This window comes from Patella vulgata, chromosome 5 (assembly GCF_932274485.2).
Source record: "Patella vulgata chromosome 5, xgPatVulg1.2, whole genome shotgun sequence".
Lineage (NCBI taxonomy): Eukaryota > Metazoa > Mollusca > Gastropoda > Patellidae > Patella > Patella vulgata.
This window is the reverse complement of record NC_065883.2, coordinates 48,699,431-48,727,234: the sequence shown is the minus strand read 5'-3', so window position 1 is coordinate 48,727,234 and position 27,804 is coordinate 48,699,431. Positions and strand designations below refer to the sequence as shown.

At 36.2% G+C, this 27,804-nt stretch overlaps 1 protein-coding gene across 1 annotated transcript in view; it reads right to left on the bottom strand.

The window, feature by feature from the left end:
• LOC126821156 (ATP-binding cassette sub-family C member 10) overlaps positions 1–27,804 on the bottom strand; it is a 79,347-nt gene that overhangs the window by 26,047 nt on the left and 25,496 nt on the right. The gene's annotated exons all lie outside the window — the stretch shown is intronic.

The window sequence follows — 27,804 nt, the reverse complement described above, 5'->3', positions numbered from 1 at the left end:
TAATTTGCAAGCGAGAAATTAATTTTTATTAATACCGGAAGTGACGTAGTTGGTTCGATATGCTCACTGGTCACTATAGTAAACATACAAATTTGGAGCAAGTTTAGCGCTGTATTTTGTGATCGTTTCGCTGTTTGGCAGAAAATCTGATGAAAGGTAATCTTTATTAGGATATTAAGAACAAGAACTTATGGTGTTTTGAAGGTATAATTAAGGTGTAAATTAAGTTTCTAAACTGGACACTGTGACACAATTTAAGCCACATGGCTAATTGTTTACATCACGTGATAGCTGGCACGTGACAGATATTAACCGAACACAAATTGGCGACCTATTCGGCTAGCGACCTATTCGACCGATCCAGCTGGCAATCTGTTCGTTGGCAACCTATTCAGAATGAGAGCGCACCCCTTTAATATGATTGTGCCAACTTTTACTAATAATATTTCGAAAGCTTATTTAATCAGCTTTCGGAATATATTTAGTTGGATGTCCAGAATTTTGTAAGATAATGCGAAATTACATCTCTATTCTGAGCTAAAGGAATGGATAAATGATAATATATTCTACTTTCATTTGATAGAAATGAAATGAAATGAAATGGGGTTTAACGTCCTACTGTTCTGCTCCTAACCTGGGCTAATGAAGACGGGCATACGCCATACAGTGTGCTATGAGGGAAATTTTGCCCGGGTTCATTTGATAGACGTTACGTTGGATTTTATTGGTTGATAAAAATAGATGAGTTTGGGCGACTGTTGAATTTATTCTGAACAGGTTGCCAGCTGGATCGGTTAATATCTGTCACGTGCCAGCTATCACGTGATGTAAACAATTAGCCATGTGGCTTAAATTGTGTCACAGTGTCCAGTTTAGAAACTTAATTTACACGAACGCGTTGTATATTATACCTTCAAAACACTGTACGTTCTTGTTCTTAATATCCTAATAAAGATTACCTTTCATCCGATTTTCTGCCAAACGGCGAAACGATCACAAAATACAGCGCTAAACTTACTCCAAATTTGTATGTTTACTATAGTGACCAGTGAGCGTGTCGAACCAACTACGTCACTTCCGGTATTAATAAAAATTAATTTCTCGCTTACAAATTATTTTTTGCATATGTTATAGGAGGGATTATTTCTAAATATATATTTATTATTTATGGAAACCTTATTGAAAATCCTTGGTCTTCCCCTTTAATATCATGGATTTAGCTGTTCAAGTCATAAAAATTCATTGAAAATCAATATACTTGTTCGTCTCAAGCTCTTAAACTCTGTGTATCAATCTGAAGTCAACTCTGGCAGTAATTATCGGAAATCGCTGAAAATCAATAGGCTTCTTCGTCTCATGACCTTAAACACTGTGTATAAATCTAAAGTCAATCGGATATTAACTTTGGTCTGTAGAGCATCCACAAAGTTTTTTGAAGTGATCAAGGGCCATAACTCTGGCAGTAATTATCGGAAATCGCTGAAAATCAATAGGCTTCTTCGTCTCATGACCTGTGTATAAATTTAAAGTCAATCGGATATTAACTTTGGCCTTTAGAGCGTCCACAAGATTTTTCAAAGTGATCAAGGGTCATAACTCTGGTAGTAATTATCTGAAATCACTGAAAATCAATAGGCTTCATTGTCTCATGACCTTAAACACTGTGTATAAATTTAAAGTCAATCGGATATTAACTTTGACCTGTAGGGCGTCCACAAGATTTTTTGAAGTGATCAAGGGCCATAACTCTGGTAGTAATTATCGGAAATCGCTGAAAATCAATAGGCTTCTTCGTTTCATGGCCTTAAACACTGTATATAAATTGAAAGTCAATTGTGGACACCAGACCGACAGATGGACGGACGGAGGCGACGACAATATAGAACCACATTTCAATGTGGGCGTATAAAAATGGACGCAGAATCAACCAAATCCACCAATCAATTCATTTCATACATTTGTTACATGTAAGTGATCCAGACAAAATTACATTACTTCCGGTGATAATGAAAATGTTAAATTAGTTTTATGATATAAATAAAATAAAACCAAGTACGAACAAATCAAACCATAAGACAGAATTCAAGGTCCTAAAAATCGTTTTAGGAAAAATAGTGTATTCAAGCAAAATAGTGTAATCAGCAAATGGACTGCTCCACGTGTACAAATTACACGACAAACAGTGGTAACAGGTGTCCGGAAGAGTAAGCTTACCCTGCCTGGCACCACACCCACCATAGCTGCATCCAAACTATTAGGCGAAATCTCAGTAAAATAGCGTGATTGGCCAATGGACTATCACAGCCTAAACCGGTTCTGTTCCAAAACAAACGGTATAGGCAAAATAGTGTAATCAGGCAAAATAGTGTAATCAGCAAATGGACTGCTCGTCGTGTACAAAATACACGACAAACAGTGGTAACAGGTGTCCGGAAGAGTAAGCTTACCCTGCCTGGCGCCACACCCGCCATAGCTGCATCCAAACTATTAGGCGAAATGTCGGTAAAATAGAGTGATTGGCCAATGAACTATCGGTATGCAAAATGCACGCGATGAACTGTGTTAACGATGTAGTAGATATTATCAGGGAGATAGTAATAGTATACGTGTCAATTAAATATATATAGAATAATAGCCGAGAGAGAGACACGTTATATTTACCAATCAAATCAATATGATCAGAAATGACATCACATTTTGAAAATTTTATGTAAATCGAATAATAATTGCCACTTTTATAGACCAAAAACCTTGAAAAATGATAATGAAAATGTTAAATTAGTTTTATATCAGAAATGACATCACATTTTGAAAATTTTATGTAAATCGAATAATAATTGCCACTTTTATAGACCAAAAACCTTGAAAAATGACTTGTGGAAAATCGCCTATTTCTCTGTAACCATACAAGTTAGACACCATTTTGTGGTATCTGTATGATCGTATGGGTTCATTCTATTTGTTGATTGGAATCAAATATCATAATTTTAAAAACGTTACAAATCAGACTCATTTGAATAAAATATCTGTTTTGAAGGCTTAAAATACAGTTTTTGCCAAAATGACATTACTTCCGGTGGTACTAGAAATGTTAAATTAGTTTTATAACGTCGTCTTTGACATTAGGCATCACATGATGAAAATTTTATGAAAATCGGATAATAATTGACACTTTTATGGACCAAAAACCTTCAAAAGTGACTTGTAGAAAACCGTCTATTTCTCGGCAACCGAACAAGTTAGAAACAATTTTATGACATCTACATGACCGTATGAATTTTATTAATATGTGAATTTAAACCAAAAGTTAAATGGGTTGTAAATAGGTCAATTTTAGACCTTTTTTCACCTTTTAATGGAATTTGCTCAAAAATGAAATCGAAATTAAAAAAACTGAGCTCACACTTTTTTTCGCCTTTAAAGAACACACTTTTAGTTATATCGGTTTTTAAAAAAATAATATTTGCTTTCGAAAAATGGTACCTAACTGTCAAAATTGTTGTTTTTGGTAAAATTACGCCACTTCCGGTGCCGACAGATAACTCTACCGGTAACAAAAAAAATGACAATTGAGACAACAGAGCATATGAACTTTGGTTACAAATCGAACAATAAATAATTAATCTAGGACTGAAAAACTGAATTATCCAATGGCGGCCAAGTAAAATCACTGAGACAAAAAATGTTCACATTTTTGCTCAAGTCAGATGGCTCTTTAATTCTGTGTAAAACAAGACTAAAAAATATTTATAAATAAAAAAGGTTTTTTGTAAAAATTTAAATTTTATAAATTTGTCGCCTAATATCTGCGAAGATTTGCTGAAAATAAAAAATCAAAAGTAGAGTAGCTATGTGCCCTGTCTCCGGCTATGCCAAAATGTATCGAAAGTTAAAATCAAATGATTATTGTTAAAATTACTGCAATATTTCTAAAAATGATAGCTTCGGTGATTTCGGACATTTCGCATTGTCGCAGAACGTTCAAAATAGCTTTATCCTCTAAGTCACACCCACTTTCCCACTAAAACCGAAGGAATCGTAACGATGCGACAAGCAGTTGCTGAGATCTAATCAAAACGGAATTGGAATAATAATAATAACTAGACCTGCAAGCAGCACTGAACCGGCTTTCAGGAATCTGACAGGAAGTGTGTCATACAATAGCCCATTCATCGAGCTACCAAACGATACTTTAGGTGTTTTGTTCCGGTCACACCCGACGGTGAAATCACAATTTTTGCAAGAGCACCGATTTTTTCTGTTTTTTTTTAAATATCAAATATTTTTTCGACTACTTCCGGTTTACGGATCATTGTCGGGATAGATTTAACACGTTGCATGGGAACTTAACTTCCTGTACCAGAAGTTTCAGAAAGATCAATTGGACAGTTTTTAAAAGAAAGGGAAATTAGAGAAAATTATCAGGGGATTTCGAGAACATTAAATTGAGATCTGGAGAAAATTACCAGGTGATCACGGGATTTCGAGAAAGTATCACAGGATTGTAGGATCTGGAGGCTTTCTATAAAATTTTGCATGACCCCTATACGCTTCCGGTCACAAGCACGGGTGCAAAATGAGGAGGGTTAAGCTTAAAGGAGCTAAATCGCTAATATTTTGGATCTAGAAATTGACACAAATGGGTCGCAATGTTTATAATAATGTAATGTGAATGTATATAAACTGATTTACATTCAATCGTTTCTGTTTTTACTGCAATTTCTAATCAGTTATATTTGGCGAAATACGCCAGAAGTCTCAATCCAATGGCAATCTCTAGCGTCTGGTTATTCCAATCTATACCGATAGTATTTATTGCGCATGCTCTCCAGATAAGAATACGACGTCACCGTTTGACATGACTTGTGGAAAAAATCTAGCCTCTTTCTACGAGTCCTTTGTTAAAAATGGTGCTGAAATGCACCATGGTACACGATTCGTGTACCAACGGTAAAATGTTTATTTTGTCTTAATTATTGGATATCAGAAGCCCATCTTTTCCCCGTAAGATCACAACATCAGTGTTGATTTAAATTGACAAATAATTTGTGTTTTCAATGTCGAAGATTTTGGATGATATTGAATTAGAGACTTAGCTACTTTAAGTGCATGTAAAAGTTGAAATTAGCGAAGTTACGAAACAGCTCATGTTCTTTTGAAATTAACCGAGGTACGAAACAGCTCATGTGAAGTACGAATGAACTAAGTACGAAACAGCCATTTTACAAAACAGTCGACATCCATGATGTCAGTTCACGGGGAAACACGGAATTGGCGATAAAGGCTAATTACAAAAACATGAAATACGCCTTTACGAATTTTTTTTTTTTTTTTTTTATATATACAAGGTGAACCTATTAACTTAAAACTCATTACTCCCATGAAATACATTGTTGAAATAAACTTGAATAAACCTTGTTTTCAAGTGAACGTTATTTGTGTCCGAATTCTGATGACGTAAAACACTGGTTTCTGTTAAGCCTTGTTGTCATATTTTCTATGTTCACCATCGAAAGTTGCTGTAAGAAATTGTTGTCATATAGTATATAGGCCTAGTCCAGTGATTTCAAACCCGAGGTAAGCAAAAGGGTCTTCTAAAACCTAAGAGTGTGTTGTTTATGTAGTTTTCTATATCTATGTGAATTTTCAAGGTGATTTATGATTGTCAGAAGATCAACCAAACTTTACATTTTTGTGTCATGGCCGCCGCCATGTTGGACAAGCAAATCAACACGCCACCTCTCCGTATCATCATGGTAATAGATTCTAGTACCACCCAACATTGATTGTTTCCAAAGTAAATAAATATAAATGCAACAGAAAATAATTTACATATTTGAAAAGAGCAATGAACGTGCTTTTCATTGATACGTTGATATCTGGAATTTTGTATTAAAGCGAGAATTTCATATTTTCTAAGAAAGTCAAAACATAATTATTTCTATGTCTTTTGCTCAATAGGTTATCAACTCACTATTATACGATCATAGGTGTCATTCTCACACTTAAAACTCATTTACACAGGAAATAACAACACAATTATTTTGTCTTAAATATTGGATATCAGAAGGCCATCTTTTCCCGGTAAGATCACAACATCAATGTTGGTTTAAATTGACAAATAATTCGTGTTTTCAATGTCGAAGATTTTGGATGATATTGAGTTAGAGACTTAGCTACTTTAAGACTCCTATTTTTTAATTTAAATTTAGCCTAAAGGAGGTAAAAATCGCTAATATTTTGGACCTAGAAATTGGCAGAAATGGGTCTAGATAACAAACCTCATCTCTCAACCCTCTGTGTTTCCAGATAAGAGTTAGTCCTATTAACTTCAACGTAGCTCATGCGGGAGTAGATCGCACCCTGCATAAGTAAACTAAATTGACAATATTTTTCATCAAAACAAACGATTGATTATTGTTATTTATAATATTTCTGCCACACTCAACTACAATTGAATTAAGCATATAATCCTACCTGAAGTGGGTACAAATCATGAACATTCGGAACGTGAATTAAATATGGAAATTATTGACAAGCGGTAGCCTTTTTATTTGCCCACATTTTCATGTGGACGTATATTGTCGTCGCTACCATCCGTCCACAATTGTTTGTTAACACTCTACAGGTCACAATTTTTATCCAATTTCAATGAAACTTGAAATATAGGTTTATCATCATAAAGGGGGTTGGATGGCCGAATGGTTAGCACGTGCGTGTTGTATCATTCGACCTGTCATTGAGTCAACTGGCGTGGTTTCGAATCCCCGGTTGTACGTGACAAGGAGTAGGGTTGCCTGTCCAACCTCATCGGTTTTCTCCGGATCCTCCGGTTTCTTCCCACTGCTGAAGACCCCTACGTGCAAGCGAATTATTGAAATAAAATTAAAACCATATGTTAGTCCCAAAATGACCTAGTTTTTTGTCGAGCGGACTTTAAACCCCATTTCTCTCTCTATCTTTTTATCACCATAAGATCTCGGTTCCTTTCAATATTAGCATGTATCGGACTGTAACTTCGTGGATTATCGCCCCTGATTGCACGAAAAATCACGTTTTTTGCTTTTGAACACTGTAGAGGTCACAATTTTGAACCGATTTTTAAGAAACTTGAAATGCATGTTTATAATCAGAGGATCTTGGATCGTTTCGATATTTGCGCATATCGGATCGTAACATCCTGAATTATAGCCCCTGATTATACGTAAAATCGTCATTTTTAGCTTGTGGTCCCTTGGAGGTCACAATTATTATCCGACTTAAAAAAAAAAGTTTGATTATATCAACGTTACACCGTAATAAAGGTTGAGTTCGAATTTCGTGAAAACGGACCAAAATTGCCGGACAAAATGGCCACCGTTTGTAGGCGAATAGTGTAAAATATGGTATATCAAGGTTGTGGACCCTGTAGAGGTCACAATTTTTATACGGCCACATTTTTATGTGGACGTATTATGCCGTCACCCTTGTCGTTCCGGACGTCTGTCCGCCAGTCACAATTCTTATCCGATTTTGACAAAACTTGAAATATAGGTTTATTGGCATGTATCGGATCGAAACTTCATGGATTATGGCCCCTGAATACGAAAAATCATGTTTTTAGCTTGTGAACCCTACAGAGGTCACAATTTCGAACCAATTTTGATGAAAATTGACTTGCATGTTTATAACCCAAAGATCTTGGTTTTTATACGCCCACATTTAAATGTGGTCGTATATTGTCGTCACCCCCGTCCGTCTGTCGGTCCATCATCCACAATTGCTTGTGGACGCTATAGAGGCTAAAGTTAATATCCGATTGACTTTAAATTTATACACAGTGTTTAAGGTCTTGAGAGAAGAAGCCTATTGATTATCAACGATTTCTGATAATTACTGCCAGAGTTATGGCCCTTGATCACTTCAAAAAATCTTGTGGACGCTCTAGAGGCCAAAGTTAATATCCGATTGATCTTAAATTTATACATAGCTTTTAAGGTCATGAGACGAAGAATCCTATTGATTTTTAGCAATTTCCTATCATTACTGCCAGAGTTATGGTCCTTGATCACTTTGCAAAATCTTGTGGATGCACTAGAGGCCAAAGTTAATATCCGATTGACTTTAAATTTATACACAGTGTTTAAGGTCATGAGACGAAGAAGTCTATTGATTTTTAGCGATTTCCGATAATTACTGCCAGAGTTATGGCCCTTGATCACTTCAAAATATCTTGTTTCCACTCTGGAGGCCAAAGTTAATATCCGATTGGCTTTAAATTCATGGGGGGGTTGGATGGCTGAATGGTTAGCACGTGCGTGCTGTATCATAAAGTCTGTCATGGAGTCAACTGGCATGGTTTTGAATCCCCGGTTGTACGTGACAAGGAGTAGGGTCGCCTGTCCAACCTTGTGGGTTTTCTCCGGGTCCTCCGGTTTCCTTCCACTGCTAAAGACCCCTACACGCAAGCGAATTATTGAAATAAAATTGAACCATGTGTTAGTCCCGAAATGACCTAGTTTGTGGCGAGTGGACGTAAAACCCCATTTCTCTCTCTCTCTTTATAATTCATACACAGTGTTTAAGGTCATGAGGCGAAAAAGCCTATTGATTTTTAGCAATTTCCGATAATTACTGCCAGAGTTATGGCCCTTGGTCACTTTGAAAAATCTTGTGGACGCTCTAAAGGCCAAAGTTAATATCCGATTGACTTTAAATTTATACACAGTAGTGTTGAAACTATTATTCGGATATCCGTTAACGGATACAAAATAAGGGTTATCCGAATCATTTTACTATCCGTTACAGTCTTCTGACATTCCGTATGCTCTATATTTAGCCATTTTTACAACTGATTACTTTGAAATTTTCCCCAATGCTATTGATCACGTACGCAGCTTTGAGCATAAATGTTAATATCACAAGTATTATTTAGTGATAGTAACTAATAAAAATATTAATGCAGTGCAACGAAAACAGTAGTCTAAATAAAAAAATATTCATTCATTCCTCGCGCTGGTTTACGCTAGATAGAAGCTACTTCTTGGGTTTACGGGATACAAGTTGACACTGTGTTTAGACTTCCCGCAATGACATGTAGGGAGGGTCAGATTGGGTATCTAGTAATACCCCCTAAAATACCTATTCTTTAATCTTACTTTTCATATATTTTGTAACGATACGATATATGAATTTAGTAGAACTATCACATTGTCTTTTACGAAAGTTGTACTTAATAATAGCATAAATAGTGGTGTCTACGTATGGTATTACCCGTGTAGAGTATATTCTAGTGTGATGTTTTAGCACGAGAAACATCCAGGGTGACATTATACATCATACCCACATAGCTGTCATATTATACTATTCAAAAAAAGTAGGGGATATTTGATTTTTAAGTGTTATTAAAGTCACCTAATGAAACTGACGAAGAAACAAATGACAAAATGAAATGAAGTTCACATTCATCGATTTATTCCAAATGATCGTTAGACTAAGTAAGGCACAGACTGACCATTATAAGGGTAAAATGATACCCGGGGTCAAACAGCAAAGTTACCACAGCATCACAACCAAGTCAGTAACGGGTAAATCCTCCTCTGTTTGCCAAACAAGCATTGATCCGACGTGGCATACTCCTAATGAGACGTCTAAGGTCATTTTGGTCCAGATTGTCCCATTCCTGTTGCAACGCAGCAGCAAGTTCTTGGACATTGGCAGGACGTTGTTGACGTTGACGTAACCTCTGTCCAAGCATGTCCCAGACATGCTCGATGGGGGAGAGGTCGGGACTCAGTGCTGGCCAAGGTAATGTGGTGATGTTCTGTTGTTGGAGGTAACCTGTAACGATCCTGGCCCTGTGACATCTTGCGTTGTCATCCTGGAAGATGAAACGGCGGCCATGACGTCGTGCGAACGGCACAAAATGGACTGCCAAGATGTTGTCCCGGTAGTACTGGCCTGTAACACGCCCTGCAACAACATGTAAAGCCGTTCTTCCAGCAACAGTGATGCCTCCCCACACCATAACAGAACCACCCCCAAATCGATCATGTCTGATGACGTTAACGTCTTGGAAGCGCTCGTTTCGACGATGCCACACCCTCCTACGTCTGTCCAAAAAATCAACAGTGAACCTTGACTCATCTGAAAACATCACATTGCTCCAGCGTCGATTATCCCAGTGTTGACGATCCCTACACCAACGACGTCTTGCCTGAATGTGATGATCTCTCAAACAAGGGATCACGCGAGGACGTCGGGCGCGAAGGTGACCCCTATGCAGTCGATTCCGAATCGTCTGGCCACTCACTCTCACACCAGTGTCTGTTTGAAGACGAGCGCTGATCTGATTTGCTGTGATGACACGATTTCTCAAGGCCAAGGTACGGATAAATCGATCCTGGGCTTGAGTTGTCGCCCTTGGTCGACCTGAGCGTGGTCTGTCCTGTACAGATTGTGTATCACGGTATCTGGACCATAGCCTGCTTATGACAGACTGAGAAACATTCATCGTCCGCGCCACAACCGCCTGTGTTGTGCCGATCTGTAGCATGCCAAGGGCACGTAACCTTTCATTTTGGGTAAGCCGACGCATATCAAAATTTGTTTTCTGGTCACTAAAACAATTAAACTGATGTTTCCACCCTGGAATTCAATGCCACAATGACTGTAACATTCAAAGTCAGAGTCGTGCAAATCTTGGGTTGGACCCCCATGATGATCCCAAGCATCACCTGCATTCCATGCGGTAGCTATTGGTGCGTTTGGGCGTCACATGTAACTGGAAATGTTTCTTCTGTTAGGTTCTATAGTGACTTTTTTCGTAGTCATTTGCATATTTTAGTATTATGCCCCCAAAATCAAATATCCCCTACTTTTTTTGAATAGTATATATAGCTACTGAATTACATAGTACGATACCTGCACGAATATATGCTTAGACTGAGATACCTGTATATAGCCATTTATAGTTCTACCACAGTAAAGCTACTCAGTGTGATACCACTTGTTATTATTTGAATATAGTCTTATTTATATCTGCATATATTAAAGGCACGAGAGGTTGTAAGGCTAAAATAGACAGGACAAACAAGCTATGCTGTCTTCTTTTTATATGTGTTTACATAGCCTATTATTTTCATCATGCTATGTGTAGAGTTATTGAATATCTGTAGGATATACCCACATAGCTGTCATATTATATAGCTACTGAATTACATATTACATACCTGCATGAATATATGCTTAGACTGAGATACCTGTATATAGCCATTTATAGTTTTACCACAGTAAAGCTACTCAGTGTGATACCACTTGTTATTATTTGAATATATTCTTATCTATATCTGCATATATTAAAGGCACGAGAGGTTGTAAGGCTAAAATAGAAAGGACAAACAAGTATGCTGTCTTCTTTTTATATGTGTTTACATAGCCTATTATTTTCATCATGCTACGTGTAAAGTTATCGAATATCTGTAGGATTACTTCTGACGTAATCATAAGTTTCCGTAAAATAGACAGAACTAACAAGTATGTTGTCTTCTTTTTATATGTGTTTACATATTATATTAACCATGCTACATGTAAAGTTACAGAATATCTAGGATTACTTCTGACGTAATCATAAGTTTCCGCACTTATGATACATGTTAATCTAAATTAATTATATACGCAACCAGCACAGTATACACATCCCTAGCTGTCGACTGAATTTTCTTCTGCCAAAGGAGTAATTAATACGGATTACTCTGTTCACAAGTTATTTAACTTGTTGTTCATCATGTGTTTGTGTATATGTTTCTTTTCTAATTTCGATTCGTTCTGTACATAGCGATGCTTCGCAAAAGCTTGTCCCAGTCTCAACATGTTTCGTAATAGTGATTGTAAATACTATGTTTTGTTTATTGTTATGTAATATATTGTATATTTGCTTCTCACCTTTATACTATTCCATTCATCTAACTTCCAGGAGTGTAAAATATATTAATTTCATATTTAACGTAAATTTTAATTTAAAGTCATATCTCATTATAGATGCATACTCAAATAGATATAAATATATGTTTGATTGTTTCGTTTTTACATGTGAACGTAAAATACTACTTAACGACAGTCACGATTAAAACTAATAATATTTGTTCTCTTAAACGGAACAATCAATATTCCTTATATACGATCTTACATCCTATCTTTTGTTATGGTATAAATATTCATCTATTGCTTGTAATTAATACATTGCTAATTATCGGTTGCATAGAACAAAACCCTGGTCCGTTTAATACATTATGTACAGGTAATATTTCCATTGTCCACAATAATGTATGTAGTTTATTGCCAAAATTAGATATAATTGAAGCTGAATTCTCCAACTATGATATTAAATTTAAAAAACTATTACAAAGATTATATCTCGAAAACTTGATAAAAGTTCCCACAAATTTCACAACGCTACCCGGCTCATGTATCGATCTTTTTATTACTAATTGGCTATTATTTAGAAAAATTCGAAATGAAGTAATAACATTAATTAGGGAAGCCAAAAGTAATTATAAAAGCAAATTAGAACAACAAATAAATAATAACAACCTGCCTTCAAATAAATGGTGGAAAATAGCTAAATCTATTGCAAATTTGGAAAATGAAAAGATAGCCACCTCTCCATTATTATTTGAAAAACGCGTTTACACACACCCACTTGATAAGGCAAATATCCTCAACTCTTATTTTGCCTCGATTTCAAAATTAAATGGTGTACCTGACCTCCCAAATTTTGCTTCTCGTAGTAACAACGAATTACATGAATTTATTGTAAATGAACAAGAAGTAAAAGACCAGCTACTAATTCTTAACTGTTCAAAGCCTTCTGGTCCCGATAACATCAGCCCAGCTGTGCTAAAAAAGATAACTCTGTCAATCACAAGACCTCTCACTAAATTTTTTAATCTTTCATTAGAACGCCAATTATTACGTGATATTTGGAAGACTTCTCATATCATTGCAGCGTATAAAGGAAAGGGTGATCCGCATTACCCTGACAACTATAGACCAATTTCATTAACATGCTCATTATGTAAAATACTAGAGAAATTCTTATTTAAAAATCTTTATAATTTTATAAAAGAAAATAACCTGCTATATAAGTATCAGTCTGGCTTTCAACCAAACGATTCCACAATAAATCAACTTTTAGAAATTTATGATGTTATAATAAGTAATCTTGATATAGGAAAACAAATTCGATTTATATTTTGTGATGTATCAAAAGTGTTTGATAAAGTCTGGCATATGGGTTTATTGTCTTAATTAAAACAATATGGAATTAATCAAATACTATGTAAATGGATTGAACACTATTTAAGTAATAGACAACAATGTGTAGTTTTAGAAGGTTGCATACCGATTCTGGAGTTCCCCAAGGAAGTGTACTTGGTCCGTTTTTATTTTTAATTTATTTAAATGATATCTCTGATAATATATCTAACAACATTTAAGGCTATTCGCCGATGATACTTCACTTTTTACCATTATTCATAATGATCCTCTAAGTAAAGCGAACACTATAAATAAAGATTTTAATATTATCTCATCGTGGGCTAAACAGTGGTGTGTAACTTTTAACCCCAATAAAACCAACCAGCGGCTGCCAGGCAGGATACGCCCACATTTTCGAGAGATGGATAGAGAACAAGCTAACAAGAAAGGGATTTTTTCTACTATCAAGGGCCATAATTCAGGAAATTACAATTCGATATGCGCATATATCGAAAGGAACTGAGATCTTTGTGTTATAAACTTACATTTCAAGTTTCAACAAAATTGGATAAAAATTGTGACCTCTATAGGGTCCACAACCTTGATATACCATATTTTTAAGCTATTTGAGAACGAACGGCGGCCATTTTGTCTGTCAATTTTGGGGCGATTTTCACAAAATTCAAACTCAACTGTCCTTAGGGTGGAACGGTAATATAATAATACGTTTTTTTTAAATCGGATAAAAATTATGACCTCTAATGGGTCCACAAGCTAAAAACATGATTTGTCATACAATCAGGGGCCATAATTCAGGAAGTTACGGTCCGATATGGGCAAATATTGAAACGAACCGAGATCTTTGGTTTATAAACTTTTATTTCAAGTTTCAACAAAATTGGATAAAAATTGTGACCTCTATAGGGTCCACAACCTTGATATACCATATTTTTACGCTATTTGAGAATGAATGGCCGCCATTTTGTCTGTCAATTTTGGGCCGATTTTCATGAAATTCAAACTCAGTCGTCCTTAGGGTGTAACGGTGATATAATAATATGTTTTTTTACATCGGATAAAAATTATGACCTCTATAGGGTCCACAAGCTAAAAACGCGATTTTTCGTACAATCAGGGGCCATAATTCAGGAAATTACGGTCTGATATGGGCGAATATCGAAAGGAACCGAGATCTTTGGGTTATAAACTTACATTTCAAGTTTCAACAAAATCGGATAGAAATTGTGACCTCTATAGGGTCCACAACCTTGATATACCATTTTCTTACGCTATTTGAGAACGAACGGCAGCCATTTTGTCTGTCAATTTTGGGCCGATTTTCACGAAAGTTAATATCCGATTGACCTTAAATTTATACACAGTGTTTAAGGTCATGAGATGAAGAATCCTATTTTCAATGATTTCCGATAATTACTGCCAAAGTTATGGCCCTTGATCACTTTGCAAAATCTTGTGGCGCTCTAAAGGCTAAAGTTCAGATTGACTTCAGATTGATACACAGAGTTTAAGATCTTGAGACGAACAAGTATATTGATTTTCAATGAATTTTTAAGACTTGGAACAGCTAAATCCATGATATTAAAAGTTTTGTATACAAACCAAACAAATTCTAATGGTTTTCTGTGTTGTTGCTCTTAATCAGATTTTAGTGTATTATAAATGTTTCATTACCGAAAAAAGTAAAAATACGCGACAATTCTTGTTGACTGCCCGGACGATTTAGCTGCTGTGGGCGTATGTTTCGTCGCCTGGCAACCTATCTTTTTCGATATATGCGCCCATAGGAACGTAACTTCCTGAATTATGGCCCCTGATTGTCCGAAAAATGGCCGGTTTTAGCTTGTGGTCCCTCTGGAGGTCACAATTATTATTCGATTTAAAAAACATTTGATTATATCACCGTTACACCATAAGGAAGGTTGAGTTCGAATTTCGTGAAAATTGCCGGACAAAATGGCCGCCGTTTGTACGCGAATAGTGTAAATATATGGTATATCAAGGTTGTAGACCCTATAGAGGTCACAATTTTAATTCGATTTTGATGATATATGAAATGCGTGTTTATAACCCTAAGGTAAGATCTTGGTTCAGGGCTTGCCACGAGACGCGAGTAATTACTCGCGCGCACGCTACGCTCGCGTAAAACCAAATTTACGTGAGTGATTAAGTACTCGCGCAAATATAAAAAATAATTTAATCAGAAATAATTGAATATCGTAATATAAAAAGCCGTAAACAATTTGTATGCCTTCATATCGATGCACTATTGCGCACGCGGCGTGTCTTTCCAGTGCCAACTGTTGTTACTAAAAATACTTTGAGACGCGTACTGCCAGGCGGTTTTTAAGCGGATGTCCTTTGCCGTGTCTGGATAATCAAACATTGAGCGGATGTTGTCGTTTCTATTAATAGCAATTCTTTCGATCCTGCATCTTTTCTGCAAATTGATGGGATTGAAATTGTTTTGCCTGTTCTTTTACCTTTCTAAGCTTTACCCGAATCCCCTCAGCACGCCAACGATGGCAAAGGGAAGCCCAGTTTCTCTTGCAACGTTCTTGTCATGGGAAGACGATTTACAGATATTATTTTTTGCCAAGGAAATAAAAGAGTATGCATTGTCATTGTGTGTGTGTGAAATAGCTTTATTCAACGTCCGCTTCCACCGAAGTGACAAGAGCATTGCCATTAGGCCCATGAAATTTAAATGGCTACTCACGCACATCATTCTGCGAAAAATCGCCTTTTTTAGCTTGTGGTTCCTCTGAAGGTCACAGTTATCCAATTTTAAAAACCGTTTGAATATATCACCTTAACACCGTAGTAAAGGTTGAGTTCAAATTTCATGAAAATCAAACCAAAACTGCCGGACAAAATTGGCCGCCACTTGTACACGAATAGTGTAAAAATATGGTATATCAAGGTTGTGGACCCTGTATAGGTCACAATTTTAATCTAATTTTGATGAAACTTTAAATGCATGTTTATACCCCAATGATCATGGTTCCTTTCAATATTTGCACATATCGGGTTGTAACTTCCTGAATTATGGCCCCTGTTTGTCGTTACTTCCAATTTTAGTCATGCGTATGTTACACATCTCCCGAAGCAATGATCTCTGTTAAAATGGCTGTGAAAGTATCAAATTTAGATAAGTTACAGCCGTCATGCCATAAAATCACTCTGTATTAAACACGGCAAAATACCACAGAAAATAGACCTCCCGATCCAAAGTGCACATCCTACAAGAAACTTAATTTTCCAATTCAATACCATTGTATGGAATTTCAGAAATTTCAGCTAATTACTTCTAAAGTTATGATCCTCGTTTAACTATGAAAAAAGTTATCATCCGATCTGTTAAATTTATATGCATCATTTAAATTAGTGAAAAGTGAAATAAAGAATCCTATTGACTTTTACCAATTTCTGTCAATTACCTCTAGAGTTATACCCTAGATTTACTTTGTTGAACTTATTGAACATTTAAAAGCAAAAGTTATCAGATCTGTATGAAATTTATATGCATTTCTTAAATGAAAAATGAAAAAGTCAAATTTTACAATTTCTCTAAATGACTTCTAGAGTTAAGGCCCTTGTTTCAGTTTGTAGATCAAAATCTTGACAAGTTTGATGAGAATTTTCTGTTTAGGCTAAGTGGCAATGGCAATAAGCAGTGCTGATATCAAGTAAAATTTTACGTATCAATGCATCGGATGCAAATATCGATGCATCAGGAATTTTTTGCCACCATTTTGTATTCAAAAATTACAGAAATAACATTAGTATTTCTGAAAGAAACATAGATTACCCTAACATTATCATTATTATAGAAATGTTGATTTATTTGAATAAATATATTTCCACAATATTCTATTATTTATTATGACAATAATATCGTCCGATTCACTTCAATTGACACTTGTTAGCTGAAGGCGTGAGGGGTGTTGCCATGAAACAGATCGTATCAAAGTGTGTCTACAGGGATTTTTATGAAGTACATTCTCTATTGCCTGTGAAAGAAAATAAGTAAGACTAAATCGTTTTAATACTATAGAAGCATTAAAAACCGACCAGGAAATATCCTCCTAACTTCGTTCGTTTGGACTGTATATTAGATTTGGGATTTAAATGAACCGTGAAATTGACCTTAGGGTTGAAGGACATGATTGCCAGGGGAAGTAACCAACAAAGACAGTCTTTGTAGTCACTGGAAAATGGAGACAAACATAACAGAAGCATAGCGTAAACAGGTCAAGCTGGGCTAGCCTAATGCAACGTGCGGCATTCATTGATTTGTTCTATTACATGTCTATTGCTTTATTTTGAATTATAAAAAAACACAGAAAGAGGTATTGAAAACGTATTGTTTTTTCTAGTGGACGAATTTGTGAACTTCTCGGACACAAAAAGGTACACTTTATATGCCCACATTTTCATGTGGACGTATATTGTCGTCGCCCCTGTCGGTCCGTCCACAATTTGTTTGTGGACACTCTACAGGTCACAATTCTTATCCGATTTTGACAAAACTTGAAATATAGGTTTATCTCCAAAAGATCTCGGTTCCTTTCTATATTGGCATGTATCGGATCGAAACTTCATGGATTATGGCCCCTGTTTGTACGAAAAATCACGTTTTTAGCTGGTTGACACTATAGAGGTCACAAATTTTATCCGATTTTGTTGAAAGTTGAAATGTAAGTTTATAACCCAAAGATCTCGGTTCCTTTCGATATTCGCGCATATCGGACCGTAACTTCCTGAATTATGGCCCCTGATTGTACGAAAAATCGCGTTTTTAGCTTGTGGACCCTATAGAAGTCAATTTTTATCCGATTTAAAAAAAACGTATTATTATATCACCGTTACACCATAAGGACGGCTGAGTTCGAATTTCGTGAAAATCGGCCCAAAATTGACAGACAAAATGGCAGCCGTTCGTTCCCAAATAGCGTAAAAATATGGTATATCAAGGTTGTGGACCCTATAGAGGTCACAATTTTTATCCGATTTTGTTGAAACTTGAAATGTAATTTTATAACCCAAAGATCTCGGTTCCTTTCGATATTCGCGCATATTGGACAGTAACTTCCTGAATTATGGCCCCTGATTGTACGAAAATCCACGTTTTTAGCTTGTGGACCCTATAGAGGTCATAATTTTTATCCGATTTAAAAAAACGTATTACTATATCACCGTTACACCCTAAGGACGGCTGAGTTCGAATTTTGTGAAAATCGACCCAAAACTGACAGACAAAATGGCCGTCTTTGTTCTCAAATAGCGTAAAAATATGGTATATCAAGGTTGTGGACCCTATACAGGTCACAATTTTAATCCGATTTTGTTGAAACTTGATATGTAAGTTTATAACCCAAAGATCTTAGTTCCTTTCGATATTCGCGCATATCGGACCATAACTTCCTGAATTACTGCCCCTGATTGTACTGCTTCATCCCGAGGTATGTTCGTAAACAAATCAACGACATCATAACTCACTAACACTAGGGACCGGGTATCATTCAGATTTGATGAAAAAAAGAAAGAAACTGAGCTTACCATCTATAATCTAATACACATATTCAGTTAATAGATTGCCATGCAGAAAGTGTTAAATACAGTGCACTCTGTCACATCCGACATCGTACGGGTTCGCTACAATATGTCGGATTACACAGAGTGTCGGAATACCCAGTTTTCTCAAAACCGGAAATATTATAACTTTGAAAACCGAAAGTATTATTATAATGTAGCTTCAAACATAGAATTTCGAATCACCAGAATGTTATTCCCTTAAAAAATGATAAACCTTTCTGTACATTCAAAATTGTATTACATTAATTTTTATTTCATTTAACATGCGTAGGCATTTTGAATAGGTCAAGTCTGTTGTTAATTTATCTTCTTCGCCGTCTTCAGTTGATCGAACTCATGTCTTTGCTATCACGTGTTCATTGATAATGGGCGTACTCGATTGAACGTTCCGGAACTGAATTCTCTCAATCCCAAAAATAGTGACTAGGTCAAGTCTGTTGTTAATTTATCTTCTTCGTGGTCTTCAGTTGATCGCACTCTTGTCTTTGCTATCACGTGTTCATTGATAATGGGCATACTCGATTGTACGTTCCTGAATTGAATTCTCTCAATCCCAAAAATAGTGACAATTGGGTGAAAATGGGTACTTCGGACTACAACCGACCAGGAAATATCCTCCTAACTTCGTTCGTTTGGACTGTATATTAGATTTGGGATTTAAATGAACCGTGAAATTGACCTTAGGGTTGAAGGACATGATTGCCAGGGGAAGTAACCAACAAAGACAGTCTTTGTAGTCACTGGAAAATGGAGACAAACATAACAGAAGCATAGCGTAAACAGGTCAAGCTGGGCTAGCCTAATGTAACGTGCGGCATTCATTGATTTGTTCTATTACATGTCTATTGCTTTATTTTGAATTATAAAAAAACACAGAAAGAGGTATTGAAAACGTATTGTTTTTTCTAGTGGACGAATTTGTGAACTTCTCGGACACAAAAAGGTACACTTTATATGCCCACATTTTCATGTGGACGTATATTGTCGTCGCCCCTGTCCGTGCGTCCACAATTTGTTTGTGGACACTCTACAGGTCACAATTCTTATCCGATTTTGACAAAACTTGAAATATAGGTTTATCTCCAAAAGATCTCGGTTCCTTTCTATATTGGCATGTATCGGATCGAAACTTCATGGATTATGGCCCCTGTTTGTACGAAAAATCACGTTTTTAGCTGGTTGACACTATAGAGGTCACAAATTTTATCCGATTTTGTTGAAAGTTGAAATGTAAGTTTATAACCCAAAGATCTCGGTTCCTTTCGATATTCGCGCATATCGGACCGTAACTTCCTGAATTATGGCCCCTGATTGTACGAAAAATCGCGTTTTTAGCTTGTGGACCCTATAGAAGTCAATTTTTATCCGATTTAAAAAAAACGTATTATTATATCACCGTTACACCATAAGGACGGCTGAGTTCGAATTTCGTGAAAATCGGCCCAAAATTGACAGACAAAATGGCAGCCGTTCGTTCCCAAATAGCGTAAAAATATGGTATATCAAGGTTGTGGACCCTATAGAGGTCACAATTTTTATCCGATTTTGTTGAAACTTGAAATGTAATTTTATAACCCAAAGATCTCGGTTCCTTTCGATATTCGCGCATATTGGACAGTAACTTCCTGAATTATGGCCCCTGATTGTACGAAAATCCACGTTTTTAGCTTGTGGACCCTATAGAGGTCATAATTTTTATCCGATTTAAAAAAACGTATTATTATATCACCGTTACACCATAAGGACGGCTGAGTTCGAATTTCGTGAAAATCGGCCCAAAATTGACAGACAAAATGGCAGCCGTTCGTTCCCAAATAGCGTAAAAATATGGTATATCAAGGTTGTGGACCCTATAGAGGTCACAATTTTTATCCGATTTTGTTGAAACTTGAAATGTAATTTTATAACCCAAAGATCTCGGTTCCTTTCGATATTCGCGCATATTGGACAGTAACTTCCTGAATTATGGCCCCTGATTGTACGAAAATCCACGTTTTTAGCTTGTGGACCCTATAGAGGTCATAATTTTTATCCGATTTAAAAAAACGTATTACTATATCACCGTTACACCCTAAGGACGGCTGAGTTCGAATTTTGTGAAAATCGACCCAAAACTGACAGACAAAATGGCCGTCTTTGTTCTCAAATAGCGTAAAAATATGGTATATCAAGGTTGTGGACCCTATACAGGTCACAATTTTAATCCGATTTTGTTGAAACTTGATATGTAAGTTTATAACCCAAAGATCTTAGTTCCTTTCGATATTCGCGCATATCGGACCATAACTTCCTGAATTACCGTCCCTGATTTTACTGCTTCATCCCGAGGTATGTTCGTAAACAAATCAACGACATTATAACTCACTAACACTAGGGACCGGGTATCATTCAGATTTGATGAAAAAAAGAAAGAAACTGAGCTTACCATCTATAATCTAATACACATATTCAGTTAATAGATTGCCATGCAGAAAGTGTTAAATACAGTGCACTCTGTCACATCCGACATCGTACGGGTTCGCTACAATATGTCGGATTACACAGAGTGTCGGAATACCCAGTTTTCTCAAAACCGGAAATATTATAACTTCGAAAACCGAAAGTATTATTATAATGTAGCTTCAAACATAGAACTTCGAATCACCAGAATGTTATTCCCTTAAAAAATGATAAACCTTTCTGTACATTCAAAATTGTATTACATTAATTTTTATTTCATTTAACATGCGTAGGCATTTTGAATAGGTCAAGTCTGTTGTTAATTTATCTTCTTCGTCGTCTTCAGTTGATCGAACTCATGTCTTTGCTATCACGTGTTCATTGATAATGGGCGTACTCGATTGAACGTTCCGGAACTGAATTCTCTCAATCCCAAAAATAGTGACTAGGTCAAGTCTGTTGTTAATTTATCTTCTTCGTGGTCTTCAGTTGATCGCACTCTTGTCTTTGCTATCACGTGTTCATTGATAATGGGCATACTCGATTGTACGTTCCTGAATTGAATTCTCTCAATCCCAAAAATAGTGACAATTGGGTGAAAATGGGTACTTCGGACTACAACGCATGCGTCGACTGGATATATAAATATCTCATCCAATATATAAATGTCGTCTGGACTGACAGAACTGTGACAGCACTGAATTCCGCGTCACTCGATTGCAATTCTGTCAATTCGGGAAGTACCGGACTGTGAATCGAGCATCCCCAGGTCGTCGTCACACAGTTCGAAGAGATCCGTAGGGTGACCAAATTTATAGGTTATTCAGGTTCAATCGGCATGCGCAACGAATGTTTCCAACAGGTGCTAGGAATATTCGGGGGAAAATTCGTCAATATTCTTGAGTATTTGATTTGTCACAACTGTCGTGTGAAACACTAAATAAATCGGGACATGAAAATGATGTCGGATGTGACAGAGTGCCGGAGTGATCAGAGGTCGGATGTGACAGGTGCACTGTACTATCAAGATTCATCAAAAACCGCCCAGTTTGTGCTACCGCTTAGTTTGACTAGGGTTAGGACGAAACAATGTTTTTTGTTAGTTTTAACTCCTGTAGGGGTGATTCTGAAGCGTCAAATAATGGCGTTTCAGCGTCTCTGATGGAGTTGTTTACAGGATTTTTTAGGTCAAGAAATTATTTGGAATGCATATTAATGATATCATATCAACCAATATGCCGGAAATTCAATATGGCTGACATTATGACGTCACAATTGTACTACAAGGGCAAATAGAGAAGATTTTCATATCTTAGTTGAAAGCAAAACCATAAAAATTCAGTTTAACAATTATTTCAATTATTTAATCAAAAAGGGTATTAAAATATATAGATAATTGTCATAATATGTACATTGTCAATTATAATATAATGAGTTACTCGGGTGGTATATTATTACTCGTATGATGAGTTACTCGGGTGGTAATTAATTTGTGACCTCAGGTCCATTTATCTTGTACATCTCACTCTTCTGGCAGACACGCTTCGACCAATATCTGCTTACAAAGACTTGCATGATCTGTTAACAAGCATTACATTTTTATGAGTTATTAATGAGTTTACCAAGTACGATGAAACATAACAATAATTATTTGTCTTTAAGTTATCAATAATCTATGTATTGCCTGCCGCAAAGGACATTCCGTAATAGAGAGTCAAGATCATCTGACTTCACAAATTCTGGTTTTAAAACAGCTTTGATTTCATTTTTCAGTTCAGCACGTGTGAGATTCTGAAAGCGGTATTTCCCATAAGTCGACTTCACTCTGCGTTTTTGTCGGATATCGGGGACAATTGTGTTGCGGAGATAGGCGATTTCACTCAAGAGTAGCTTCTCATTTAAGCTGCCAACGAGGTGCATTGAATCTTCAGTGACCGGCCCACCGTGCCTGTTACACTCAACAATAATCTTCAGGGGCCGCTTCAGTTTCTGTTTCTTTAAGTCTCCTTTTCTTTTTAGGGCTAGGGCTTTGCTGAATTTGACTTTACTTGTAAACTCTTTCTCTAACTCCTTGGCTTTCTTCACTGCTTCACTGTTTCGTGCCCATTTCCATCGTCTTCTCTCTTCATCTTCGCTTAGTTTTACAAATTCTTCATGTGTCAGCAGAGAATTGGTTGCAATTATAGATTTTCTGGAGTGCGTTTTGACAGTAGTCATGTCTCCTGCCACTTTCAGTTGGTTATCGAGACGAGCAAACTGAGATTCGCACCCCAAGTTTGTGAGTGGGGCGTATCTAAGCTTCTCTGTGTCCATAGTCGAATCTGCTCCAGAGAGAAAATCCACCTCACCAAGCTGCCTCTGCATTACTTCGATGACCTCTACTAGAATGGCTCCAATCAGTTTACCTTTGCCCGTTGTTGTATTACAAAACTTTACACCCAGTTTTGTCAGTTTTTCCAGCAAGCCATCAAACATTACCCTCGCCTCCTGCCAACTAGCCCCACTGGTTGTATCCTTCTTGTCACTACCAAATAAATCAAGGATGGGAAAGATAGCTATTTCACCAAGGAGGGAGTAAACTTCAACACAACATTGAAACCAGTCGTTGGCTAAGAAACAGGAAACTGCTAGAACTAGCTTGTTGGCATAAGCGTCAACTACTGTATCAAAAAAGTTCTGAATGTTTGATTTCTGAACCAGGTATACCTTTGCTAAATGAGCTATACGGCCGTAAAGCCCTTGAACTTGAAGACCGCCTAGGTCGTATCGTCTACTCCAATAGTTACTGTGTTGTCACCTTTCTCAAGCACATGCCGGCCTACCATTTCAAGGTTTAGATATGCTGCATCTTCAAGGTAGTTTCTCAGCGTCTTTGGATCTGGCAGCTTATTTGTGTAGTCGCTAATTTTTCTTCGTCGTTTGCCATATTCATCATCAGGGCCATCCTCCTCATCAGTGTCAACACAATGTTCAGCTTGTCTACTCCATTTCTGATCAAAGTCCATATTAGCAAAGCATTCCAGTATTCCTAGCAGGTCACCAGTAGTAACTCTAAACTTTGAATGACAATGCACTATGCATCGGATCAATGATTCGTTGAAGTATTTCTTGCCGTTTTGTACTTTTACTTGCGGAAAACAAGAGCTAGACAATTGTTTCTGAGGAGAAGGGGGCAAACACTCCAACTGAATAACTGACTCTTGGTTTTATCTACCGTCTAATTTTTTTTTTTTTTGTTACCCTCGGATACTTTTCATTTCTCGTTTTAGATATTAGACTTCAGAATTTCTCTCTCTCTCCCCCATCCACAATTTTGGGTTCGCACACCTCCCCACTACTATCAACATCATCAAATAATTGCTTCGCTAACCACATTACACTACATTACATTACATTTCATTTCATTTCATTACTTTCTGTATATTAACCCCCTTTGGTACTTAAACTACGATATGTCCGATATAATATTGCAACATTGAGAGTATACATTTTTCTTTGTAAAGTTAAACCGTTATATAATTTATGATTATAATTTCAAACACTGTATTTATATTGTTGTAAATAGGGAGATGAATTTATATAAGCCCCGGCTTGTTTTCAGATCCCAGATTTATACATATTATATTTATATTATGTAAATATTTATTGAATAAATAGTGTTAGAAAAAAAACAAAACTGAATATGTGTATTAGATTTTATCACCCAATAATACATTCTACAGTAGATATCGCTTGTGTGATATATTTCATAAACTACTGCGATATCTGCTTAGGAGATATCGTTTTACATGAATTTGATTGGTCAGTTGAAAAGGAACTACTTTTTTTATTTTCAAAGAACAGTTCATTTCTTATTAAAAGTAACATTTTTTTAATTAAAAATGAACTATTGTTATTCTCTTCCTCCCCTGCTCCATATCAAAACCCATATGGAGAGAAATTATTTCCCTCCTAATTCGGTTCCCTCAACCGCAGGAAAATATATTTCTCTTCCTCCCCTGCTCCATATCAAAACCCGTAACACTTCTAGTGGTATGCAGTGTCGAACCGCCTGAATGTCAAAGAAAGACCCAGTATCATAAATCACAATTTAAATTACAGATTCGCCTTATAAACCCAAACTCAAAGACACGCTTAAACATTGTTTCAAATCGTCCTTGACATAACCATCTTTAGCATTTTCAGATTTCCATCTCCCATGACGTTTGAACAAACGATCAGGAATACCCCTATTTGCACATGCTGTCGCACCTCCCGCACGCAAACTATGTAACCCATATTTTGAACAATCTATTACCCCTTGAAACGCTTCTTTAAACAATTCTAATAATCTAGTATAACTAAGTGCTCTATTAATACTCTTAATACAATAACCCGTTGAACACCTACACAAAGCCTGAAATAAATACATGTCTTCATCTTTATTTATCCCAGCCCAATCCAAATAGCGCTCTAAATTCTTAACAGGGCATAATTTTTTGCCCGTTCGTGCTATTACAACCCATGCACCATCTCTATAAATATCAGTCTTACTTTTCTCAAGAAAAATAGACAAATGAGTGTCGTCAAAACTTAAATCCGAAGTAGATAGGTTTAATAGTTTGGCACTTCTAAGAAAACCACTGTACGCCAACAAACAAGCACAAATTATTCTTTGTTTATACGCACACCCAGAAACAAATGTTTTATCATACATACATTCTAAATGTTCTGTGGTAACAGGAAGCTTTTTATTAACAGGTTTCGCTAAACGACGTTTTCCAGCTTGTAACACATTAATCACTAATTGAGAATTTGTAGGACATGTCAATTTAGCTAACGAATGAGCCCACTTTAAGCTATAGAAAGCATGAATCACCGGACTTGCACTATTCTTTTCTTGTATCAAAGATGTTAAATATAACGCAACATGTAAAGGATTAGCAGGTAAAACATTCCCTTGCACATTATTACATCGAAACCAATTCCTCCAGGCTAAATAACCTCGATAATATTTCACAGTTGTAGATTTCGCCTTAACATCGGTTAATAACTCCGGTAATACATTCACTGATGACGATAAACTTACTGGTAACTCGTCTAACTCTGCCCCATAAGCAGTTCTAAAAATATTTAAAAACCAGCAATAATTAAAATTATAACATGACAATAGTGATATACAAAATATAATATTATTATATGTGATTGGCATCAAAATTACTTTATCGACCACATCAATAAACAGAAAAATCTCAGTTTTACTATAAACATCACATCATATAATCAACCATTAGTTATCTCAACTAATCCAAAGTCACCTCGACTTATCTCTAGCTTTTTCAAGCTACAATTACCGTATCTAACTACGACAGTCAATTCTTAATGCCAACATCCGAAACGTTAAATCTTTCGAGCCAAATATGCTATCATAATGCAACGAGGACTTATAAAACTTTTTTCCCCGTGGTAAATCAACCCAATCTTTAATAACAGATATAAACTTGTAACCATTCGGACAAATCAACAGCCAAAAACTCGCCGATTTCCATAACGGAATAATTACTGTACCATAAGCTTTACATTCAACCACATATTTCATGACAAGTGATATCAAACACACGGGTGGTACAATAAAACAATTTCTACCCTGCCATGATAAAGAGAATGCATCTATTCCTGAGGAATTTGGACTCCCAATATCTAGAATAAAATACATCACACTTATGATTATGTTCTGATGCAAATACATCAATTTCGTAAGGTCCCCATATATTACTAATATATTTAAAAATCCCATCTCCAACGGCCCAATCATCATAATCAACAATTCTACTTAGACAATCTGCTCTAACATTCCCTGTTCTAGGTATCCATTCTATCTCTAGAATAATTCCGTTTTCTAAACAAATGCCAAATATCTCAAATGCAATACATTGCAATTCTGTCTTCATACTACCTTTCTGAACAATAGAAATCACACTCTGATTATCTGAAAACCATTTCAACCTTTTGTTTTTTAAGATATGTACTATAGATTTAAGAATACGTCGAACGGCTTCAAGTTCTCTCCAGGTAGAGCTCTTAACCGCTTCCTCAGCAGTCCAAAAACCATGAACAACATCCCGATAAGCTTGTACACAATAGCCCCCATACCCTTCATTACTAGCATCTGAGTACACTATTAGTTCACAGCCAGGCTGAAAATTTAAAACTTTAGAATTAATTTTACTTATATTTTCCTTCCAGAAAAATAACTCTTGAATACTCTGTTCCGAAATACATACTTTAGAATCCCAACTAGATCCAATAGACAATGATCGTGTCATGATTTGGGAAATACTTCCAACAACAATAGACATAGATATAATCTGACCAACAACACTCGCTATCTTTTTCACAGCTACTGCCTTATTCGATATACAATCACGCTGAATTTGACCAATACATCGTAAAACTTTATCTAATCGTCTTTGTGGAATTCTCAAATTCGCATTTTCAGAATTTATCACCACTCCTAAACAGAGTACCTCTTGT